Genomic DNA, 9594 nt, shown 5'->3' with positions numbered 1-9594 from the left:
ATCTCTGACATGTGCCGTTTCATTTGTATGTATACCAGCTTGCTGCAGTTCCTTTTCTGGAAGAGCAAGTGTATTCATCAGCTTAAAAATGAGAGTTACTTTGGAGAAATTCTGCTGTTTCAGTACCTGTATTTAGCAGTATGCTTGGATTGTTATTGTGAAATAAGTATGTAACTTGAAGGATTTCAAACCTGCAAGCTAAAGTTTGTGTTCTGTTTTTGTTTTATACCACTGTGTGCTGCTAAGCTTTTTTGCTTTTACTTTGCTGTTGAGTGCACATAACTTTACGGAATGGCCATTGCATTGTGAGTCTATTCTGCAAACTTACATTTGAAATTATTGTAATTGTAAAGTTTACTTCAACTTTGGTACCATTAATTTTACTTGAAAAACTGTATCTTACCTTGGCTAGTCTTTCAACTTAATTTCTGGTCTGAGGTTAGACTGAAAATTGTTCTTCATAACCTTGGTTTCAGTATCATTAAAGGCTGAATCTTGTCTTGGACTGCTTTAGGTAGTTCTCTCTAAAATCAGTAAACACTTAAATGAGCACAGTTGTTTATTTACACTTATGCTGTGTAATATCCATCTGTGAATATTGTTTTGAAGTAAATTGTATTAGAGCTGTTTTCCCTGTGGCTACGTTGTCAGGATTTCTACCTCATCAACTTTTTTCACATTGTGGTAGAAAAGTCCCATTCTGGGATATGACAGAAATACTGAATCAAATTATTAACAGATTTTCAGTATTTTTCTAAAATGTAGTTGATACCTGATTGTAATTTCTGACTAATCCTGTGGGGATGTTACTAAGGAATGCCAAATTATTGTTCGTAGAGCAGACTAGACATTTGCTTATTGAAACTGCAGGGACAGCTTTTTTGTCCACTTGAAGTATATATTTTAAGTTCGGGCTTAGTGGAAATCGGAAGGATCTTGAGATTAAACTTGTTGTGAAAGTGAAATACTGTTTTTTGACTTAATGTTTTATTACACTTAAATTGCCTCAGATTTTTTTTCCTGCCTTTTAGTTTTTGTTGCATCATATTCTTGCAGGAGCTAATAATTACACGAATGCTTGCACTTGGGTCTCTAGAGTTCTTTTTGTGCCCCCAGTTCTGAACCAAGATTGTGGCTGTCTCAAGTGTCCTTTGACTTCCTGGGACAAGAGTGACTTCCACAAGCATTTGCCCACAGGAAAGCAACTCGCTGCTGCTTTAGTCCTCCCGCGGCTCTTGTTCACTTTCCTACATACCGCCTCTCCTAGCAACTAGTCATTGCATTTCAGAAGATAACTTTGGCTGCAGTAGTCAAAAGTAGTCACTTTGTCTGCACTCATAAGCAGGAGAAAGGAAAAGTGAATCTTTGCTTGTTCTACTCAGGCAAGCACTTCTGGAAAGCGGTGGTTGATCTTTCACTTGGAGATGTATGTATGGTGCAGCACAAAGGTATCTGGTAGTAATCTTTTCCAGGCAGTGGAAGGAGAGGAGAAGTAAGACTTGAAATGGTTCAGAGACTTAGTTCACTCCTTAATTTCAGATGAAATCTTTGGGAACATTGATGTAGGGAAAAATCAAGCAAAAAATGTGGAAATTTCTTGGACTTCTTGATGTGGCCTTGGGTTTCTCTTGCTTTGTTTTTCTCCGGTACTTTAAATCTGTAATTGAAATCTGTTCTTGAAGCTCTGGATTATATTTATCCAAATGCTAGCATAGACTCTAATTTTAAAGTAAATTTCCATGTGTGATTATGTCTGAACAAAGGTTATTGTATGAAACACATACAATGCTTCTGAAAAAGACAATGTCTTGAGGCTTGGGCTCCTGAGGTCTTGCTGTCTACATTCAAACTCTTACTACAAGTGGGTCTGACAGCTTCTCCCCTCCTAAATATATCCTGACTTTTCCTGAAGGTACTGTCTTATTTCCATGAGTGTTGCTCAGTCACAGTGTGGGCATCACTGGTGGTCAGCTGTTCCTTCTGCCTGCGGTACAGCCGACCCTCGGGATGAGTCAGGGAGAACTTGCAAGTGGGATTCTGCACCTTCTCGGCTAGGCCAGACCCTGTTTGGCAGCTCCAGCCAGGTTACGGTAACCTTCTAAGAACTGTGTAACCCTCTAAAAAGAAATTCAAGATAACAGCTAGGGATTGATTTAGATGAGCTAGTACCCTCATCTCTTAAATTTACCTGGTAGGGAAGGGCTGAAAGTACATTAACAGTGATCCTCTCAGTGTTTTAGAATTACAGATTTTTAAGAGTTGTGTTGTGGTAACCCTGTTGTGTAAGACAGAAATGTTCTCTCCAAAGCCGGACCATCCTATAGTGCCAGTGTATTTAAAATTAATTCCTCTGGTGCTGATGTCTTCCTTGGCTTTTATTGTGGGAGCTGCTTTTTGGTGGTGGGTATGTGGTGGGGTGGAATCTAGCCCGGTTACATACCGTTTCACTCTTGAGTCAGACCTTTGCAGGACAGAGAACAGCTGAGCAAGGTCCAGGTGCTGCATGCCCGTGGCACAGCTCATCTTGTGTCTTCGCTGTGGAGTTCTTCCATTGCTCAGCTTTCAAGGCTAAGGACTGTTTACAGGGTATGGTAGGCACTGCATGTCCTGCTGGAGAAGAGTAAAAAGCAGAATAGAGAAAGCTGATCTAGGACTGGGATCTGCTATTTTAGTATAGCTTCTGTTAGGGAATAATCTTATTGCATACTTAAATTCCAGTTTATTATTAGAAAAGGTAGCTATTTATAACTCCAAAATACATGAAATTAACACTTTTCAAAGAATATTAACTTGCAGAATTCTTTTCTGCTCCTAGAGTTGCACATCTTCAGTTGGGAAAAAAAAAAACAAACACCAAAAAACCCCAAAACCACCACCACCAAACAAAACCAACCAAAAAACCCCCTGTAATTCTTGAAACAGGTCTACTAAATAATTTCCCCACGTGTAGTGGGTGTGAATATGGTACTTTTACTCACAGGTGGAGAATAGTTTTCTGTGGAAAAACAAGCATTAGGGAAAACATTCTCCAAAAAAGTTGACTCCTAAATGAAGCTACTTTATAGCTGTTGGTGGTGCAGAGTCACCTGTAGTATGTGGTTTTGCTTCTGCTCGGTGTTGCTGCCAGGCCTGTGCTCCAGGGGATTTCAGCTGTACTTGGATGAGCAGATACAACAGTGCAACTCTTACGTGTAACCTAGAGCAATGTGGGTGTTCTTGGGTTTGTTTTTTTCCCCTCAAATCGTAACTGTAGATGGCAGGATGTGAGGGATAAGGAGGAGGGGCTGTCGCAGCTGAACACGATATAAACCCCAGTGCGAAGGAGGCTGCTCATAAACCATCAGGTGTGCAAGCGCTGCGCCATGGAGTCTTGCAGAGAAAAGGTAAAATACAGCTCCAGCTGTATTTTTGATAGCATCTTTTTGAAAGCATCTTAAACCTCTGACTTGGAGCGTGGGGACCGTGCGGGAAGGCAGCGGTGCTGAGAGTAAGCTTCGAGATGCGCGTGCGATGGGGGCTGCGAGTCCGGCCCGGCCCCGCGGCGGAGCGGAGCGGATCGGGGCGGGCAGCCCCCGCCCGGCTCCTCCTCCGGCCGTCCCGGCTCTCTCGGGCCGCGGGGGCGGCGTGCGCGGAGCCCGGGTACGCACACGGGGGCGGCTGCCGAGCGGGGCGGGGAGGTGGGTGCTCCTGGGGGAGTCTTCCTCGGGGGTAGCGGCGGGTCGGTCCCGGTGGCGGTGGAGCCTTCCTGGCCCGTGCGAGGGGGTGCTGGGGGGGTGGGGGGCGGCGGGACACCGCTTCTGCAGCAGGCACCTCAGTGCCCGGGTGCCAGTCGGGATCAAGGGAGGTGATGGCAGAGGGCACCCAAAAGCCCCGTTGTTCAGCCGAGGTACCGTCCCAGGTCAGAAGAAGCCCTGGCGCCCGGGGCAGGGTGAGCACCAGCCTCGGTGTGTTTTGGCCTTGGTCTGGCTGCTCGGTGCCGCTGAGAGCGTGAGCTTTGCTCCTGTGCTCGCTAACAGGGATCGGGTCAGGCTCATCTGGAACAAGGGATGAATTTGTTCACTGTAGTGAATAAATAGTGCTATGCTGGGTTATTAAAATAACAAAAAAAGACCCACCACCCAGAAAACCAGAGCTAGCCCAAGCTGTACTGCTTTAATTGGCTTGTTTCTAGCAGTTTTGGGGTGTGGCCAGGGGAAAGTGCTGACCTTGCCAGGACAGGCTTTCAGACAGGTTGTCTCTCATGTCCTTAATAAAAACCTTTCTGCAGAAGGCACTAGGACAACTTGATCAAGTCTTGATCAAGCAAGGACTGAAGGACCTGGAATGATCTCTGTAATACGCCCAGACACTTGTACTTCATTGAAGAGATTAGAGTAGCTCCTGGCTTTGAGTACACGCGGCAGCGGCTTTTCCTGATGTGGTGTAATGGCTAGAGGAGGACTCTCTGGCTGGTTCCCAGTTGTGCTACAAATTCATGCACCTTTGTCTCTCTGTATCTTGGTTTCTGTGTATGTTACAGAGGGATGAAGATGCCTTTCCTGGTGGCCTGGAGTGGAGAGGAAACAGGGAGGTGGCAGGACCCTGCTTCCAAGTTATCTGGGAAAATGTGAACAGACATTAAAATGGGACCTGGAAGCTGTGAAAAGGATTTCACAGGGGCTTCTGCTAAGTTGACTTCAATTTTGTTTATTTTGTGTAGTGAAAATGAGGCATCACTGGGAGACACATCCCACATACAACCAGTTTCCCACTTTCTTCAGAGGGCTGTGCTGGAGAGGCTGCTTGTGTGCTGCCCCACTCCTCATGTGCTGAGTGCTGGGATAGTTGACCACATTATCTTCAGTGTGTGCTCCCAAAGATATCTGGGTCTTCTGGGAAGAGGCTAAGAGGAATAAGTAGATGGAATGACTTAAAAAAAAAATCTCTTTGACCCTACCCTAGTTCTGCAATAAAATAATGTGGAAGATTCCCACTTTCTAAAGCTTGTTTAGGAAGGGCCCACAGACCTCTGTCCTGAAAATGCATGCAGGCAACAGCTTGCATGTGTCTGCAGGAGAGTGGTGCCATGGAAAAAATTAGCAGGCTCTGGCTTGTCCCTGGCGCTCATAGACAGACAGCAGGAGGATAAGGTGTGAGTTGGGGTTAGTTCTGTAAAGGGGACTGGGTATGAGATGATCAGGAACATCTTGGCATCATGCATGCTGAGATGATGACAGACTTTCTCATGTTCTGAGAGCTAAAGTGAATACCAGAGATGTCAAAAAAGGATTTTTCCTCTCTTCCTCCAGCCTCTGCTGTAGGTAATCAGTGCAACTGGCTGACTTGGAAAGGTAGAATTCCTCTTCTTCTGCAGTATCGGGTGTTTAGGCAAGGACAGACCAGAATTCTGTTTCCTCAAGAGGGAAGCTTGTCATAGCAATCTTTAAGACCCCATTCCTGCTTGTGGTACTAATGAGGCTTGTTCTTCCAAGCCAGCCAGCAGGTGCCCATGCTTTGAGGCCTGGCTTCATTAGCAACCAGCTTGATGCTCTTTGGTCATCAGTTTGCTTCTACTGCAGACAGCAAGCACCCCTTCTAGCACTGTTGGGAATGTATGCAGGGGAGGCTCTTGGGATAGTGATACCACCAAGTGAAGCACCAGAGGTTTTTTGCCTTGTAAGATGAGGTGGAAAACCTAAGGTCTTCCTGTCCCTCTGGGAAGCTTTTGGACAAAGGCATGTGTGTGGCATGGTGGTACATCTCAGGAACAAAGAAGAGAGATGCTGTCTTGCTGATATGCATGAGAAAGCTGCTGGGTGCAAGGAGCCTGATCCTCTCCCACCTCATTCTTTGGGAACAATTCACACCTGCTCATGGTGTAGGTAGGTCAGTAGCTGATCCACCTCAGGTGTGGATGTTTCTGGCTGGTGCAGGGCAATGCAGGTCAGGCCCCGAGCCAGGCAGCCAGCTGTAGCCTTCCCAGATTTGCACAGCTTGGGGCAGGGGGTGAGAGGGGACAATTACAGTAATTATGTTGGAACACGAAGCCTTGAATTAGTAGTTCGCTGCAGGGTACGTGATGAAGTTATCTGCCTTCTTTCATAACCTTGATATTATTATATTGTTTGCATATTTACTTTCTTATGCTGCTGTTGGTTTGTCCAAAGACACCAAGTTCCTACAGATCGCTGTGTGCCTTTTCTCAGCCGCTCCACAAAGCGTTTCTTCCCAGCATCCGCACTAGCTGCCTGCTGCCACGAGCAAGTGCTGAGTGCTTGCAGTGCTGAGCAGGCTCTGTCTCCCTTGGGTGGTCTTGCATGTGGCATCCAGCACAGGATAAAAAAAGTGAGACACTCATGGAAACACTCCCGTTACTTTAGCCACAGGCAGAGTCAGTAGCGTGAGTGCTTCTGTCAGAACAAACTACGCAATAAGTTTAGCACAAGCTCTTGTGTCGGAAAAGTGTCCTTTATTCCCTAACTCGTGGGTCGTACAGGACCTGATCTGCAGTGTGTTCCTTTTGACAGTACCCCATGTGAGCAGTGCTGTGAGATCAAGGCCTCTTTGTGTACAGGAGCCCTGACTGCACAGGGGAAAAGAGCCTGTCAGAACTGTTCCTTGCTGCAGAACCTGAGCACTCGAATAAACAAGCTGGTTTTGCAGAACATCTTATGGAAATTTAATCTTGTTTATCACTTGGAGAAAAAAAAGTCAAAAGTTTTAGACTGAAATTTGTGGTGTTTGTTTTAAGGAGAAGTTAAATGTTTCCTTGTTGTTTTCTTTCTCCCACTCTTAACTGCCTGTGGCCGGGCAGAGGGGGTGCCTGGAGTTCCCAGTCGAGGTGGCCCGCTGCCTCCAAACCTGGGCAAGAAGAAAAAAGTAAAATTTACTTATGGAAAATAGGCCGAGGGAGACTGAAAGAGGGGGCAGCAAAATTGGTCTCCTCTTTTCCCTCCCTGCACTCAAATGTCAGATGAGCCCCTAGCAGTGGGCACCTCTCAGCAAGCCGGTGCCCCATCCTTCCCAGCAGACAGAGCATCACTGAAGGGAACCACAGAGATAACTGCAGTGACAGCAGGTTGCTTGGTTTGTTAAGAATATGCTTTAATATTCTTAACAATATTATTCTAACAATGCAGCATAATCTTTTCTGCTTTCTCTCCTACTCTGAAATAAAAGGAGGACAGCAGCCAGGTCTCTGAGATGAGAAGAGGTGGTAATTAATTAAAGCAGCTGACTGGTGGTTTTGAGTATCTTCCTGTCCCAGTACAAGAGTAACATTTGTCCCAAAGTAGTGCACATGATGTTAACTGCTCTAATAACTGTAGAAATGATGTGTATGTGTTTATATGATACCCACAGATAACATCTCACGGTAGTGTTTTGTGCCAGGCAGGTTTAGCAAGGTACGTGACATCAGCTGCAAGCCTGTCTCCCTTTCTTACAGAGACACCAGCCCCTGGTAACTTTGGATTCCTTCCCAGCCAGGCGCTTGCCCCATTGTAGGTGCAGCTGTGCTGTCGGACCTGGTTTCACATCCAGGTGACCACAGTGGCTGGTGGTGTTGGGTTCACTGTGTTTTCAGATCACAGTTTGGTTCTGTCTGGTTAGTAAGACTAAGCAAGCTCAGATAGTTTGCAGATGGTGAAAGTCATGTTGGGAAGATACTTGTCAGGAAGAGCTTACCTCTCTCTTCCCTCCCTTGTCTCAGTCCTCCAAATAAGGTACACATGGTTACACTCTTACTTAGCTTTGTGTAAGTTGTCATCATATTTATGTGGCCAAGTGAGAATTTGAGTACAAAACATAAGAGATTTCACTGCATGTGGGTTAAAAAAAAAAAAAAAGATTATATTTGACTCACGTAGACATTTTTGGAATTCCCTTTCTTAATGGCCAGGAAGATAAAATGAAAAGGTCCTTCACCCACCACCCCATCCCCCAGCAAAGCTGCTGTCTAAGGCTGCTCTGCTGCTGCTAATCCTGGGCTAATGCTTATGGGCAGCAGGTGATGATGAAGCTTGCTTTCAGCTCCTGCTCCTGTGACTGTAGCTGGGCTGAAAGGCAAAGAATTCATCCTACAGATGAGTTGATTTAAGACCAAGTTGTAGAAACATCTCGACCTGTCAATGTTTTATATGAAAGAAACCTGAAATTCCCCCACACCTGTCACATCTGGTTGCAAGCAGAGACTTGTCTTCCTTTGGGTGTTGTGTGCTCTGGAATTAGCTCCTAGAAAGAATGTCCTTGGGGCATGGCAAAGGATGACCTTACCTCTGTGACATGTGCCAGGGCTTGAAGGTACTGAGGGACAGAAGGGCTTCTGAGATGAAGTCATGTTTTGTATTTCCCTCCCTTTACTTAAGCGAGCTTGGGATCTGTTAATTTGGCAGCAGCAGTCTGGTGGGGGTGTTGGGAGGATGCGTTGAAGGGTGATGTTTGTAAAGCACCTGGAACTGGGTAAAGAACTGCAAGACACAGTGTTATTGTGTCTATAATCCCTAATGACGCTTCTTTAATCCCCTCTTCATTCTGGACCCATGCAGGTAACCAAGCCTGGGCTGCTACGGGTATCTTGCCTTGTCTGATGTGAGGGGTATGAGGTGCAGGCAGCAGCATGGGCTTAATGGGTCCTTGCTCTGACCAGGTGTGTCTAGGATGGGTGCTAGAGGTTTCCCTGGCAGAGGGAAGGGTCAGAGACTGATGATCTTGTACAAGACAGAGGGATGACCCTTGCTTCAGGTGTCTCATCCACTCTTCTGAAGAGAAAAGCCTGCCCAGAGGAGAAGTTTCTGTTGCTTAAGGCTTGGCTTGTGTCGTGGGGTTTAAAGTGTTACTTGTCCCCAGACTTCTGAGATGACCGCTAGGAGAGTCTTCCCACCTGTGGAAACACGGGGGTGCTGACATGCAGTTTCAAAAATTGGGGAAACTGAGGAAGTGAGATGCTAGCCCTGAAGATTAAATCCAAAGTCAAACAATGAGAGGAACTACTGCTCAGCTCCTTCCTCTGACTAAATATGTTCCTTCCTGTAGGAGCTAATACACAGAGACGTGTCCGAGGGTGATAGCAGTGGAAGGCTGGACTGGGACAGGCAGCTTGGGGACCCCGTGGGACACCCCGGGAAGCTGTTTCCTGACCCCCCGCTGTCCTGATGTGTGAGGTTGGCCAGACTACACTTTCAAAAAATTGGCACCTGGAGTGATGGCAATGGGCCTATTTTGGCCATTTCACTAACAAGCATTAGTTCTTCCCAGCTGCTTATTAAGTATATCACTTGCTGCAGAGACAAGTCTTTCCTGAGAAAAAGCCCTCTCTATTTTCTTGGAAAAACAATTGGTTAATAGAGCTGGTTATGAAGAAATGCACTTATTTGTCTTTAACCACATGAAGAAAATCTGCTTGTGCAATGAGAGAGGCAGAGACCCAGCATGAATCTAGTCAAATTTGCTCTAGTGAGTGCACCCAGTGCTTTTAGTCTGGACAAAAAAATAAATATACATGTTCTAAATAGAAAGCCAAGGCCTCTGCCAGACATGCTTGGTCTAGATCTGGGCAGGCTTGAAAGTGTCACTGAAGTCCACCTACGGTGTGATGGCAGCCTTGCTGATTTCAAA

The sequence above is a fragment of the Nyctibius grandis genome, chromosome 8 (genome assembly GCF_013368605.1).
Source record: "Nyctibius grandis isolate bNycGra1 chromosome 8, bNycGra1.pri, whole genome shotgun sequence".
Lineage (NCBI taxonomy): Eukaryota > Metazoa > Chordata > Aves > Nyctibiiformes > Nyctibiidae > Nyctibius > Nyctibius grandis.
This window is presented reverse-complemented; position numbering follows the sequence as displayed.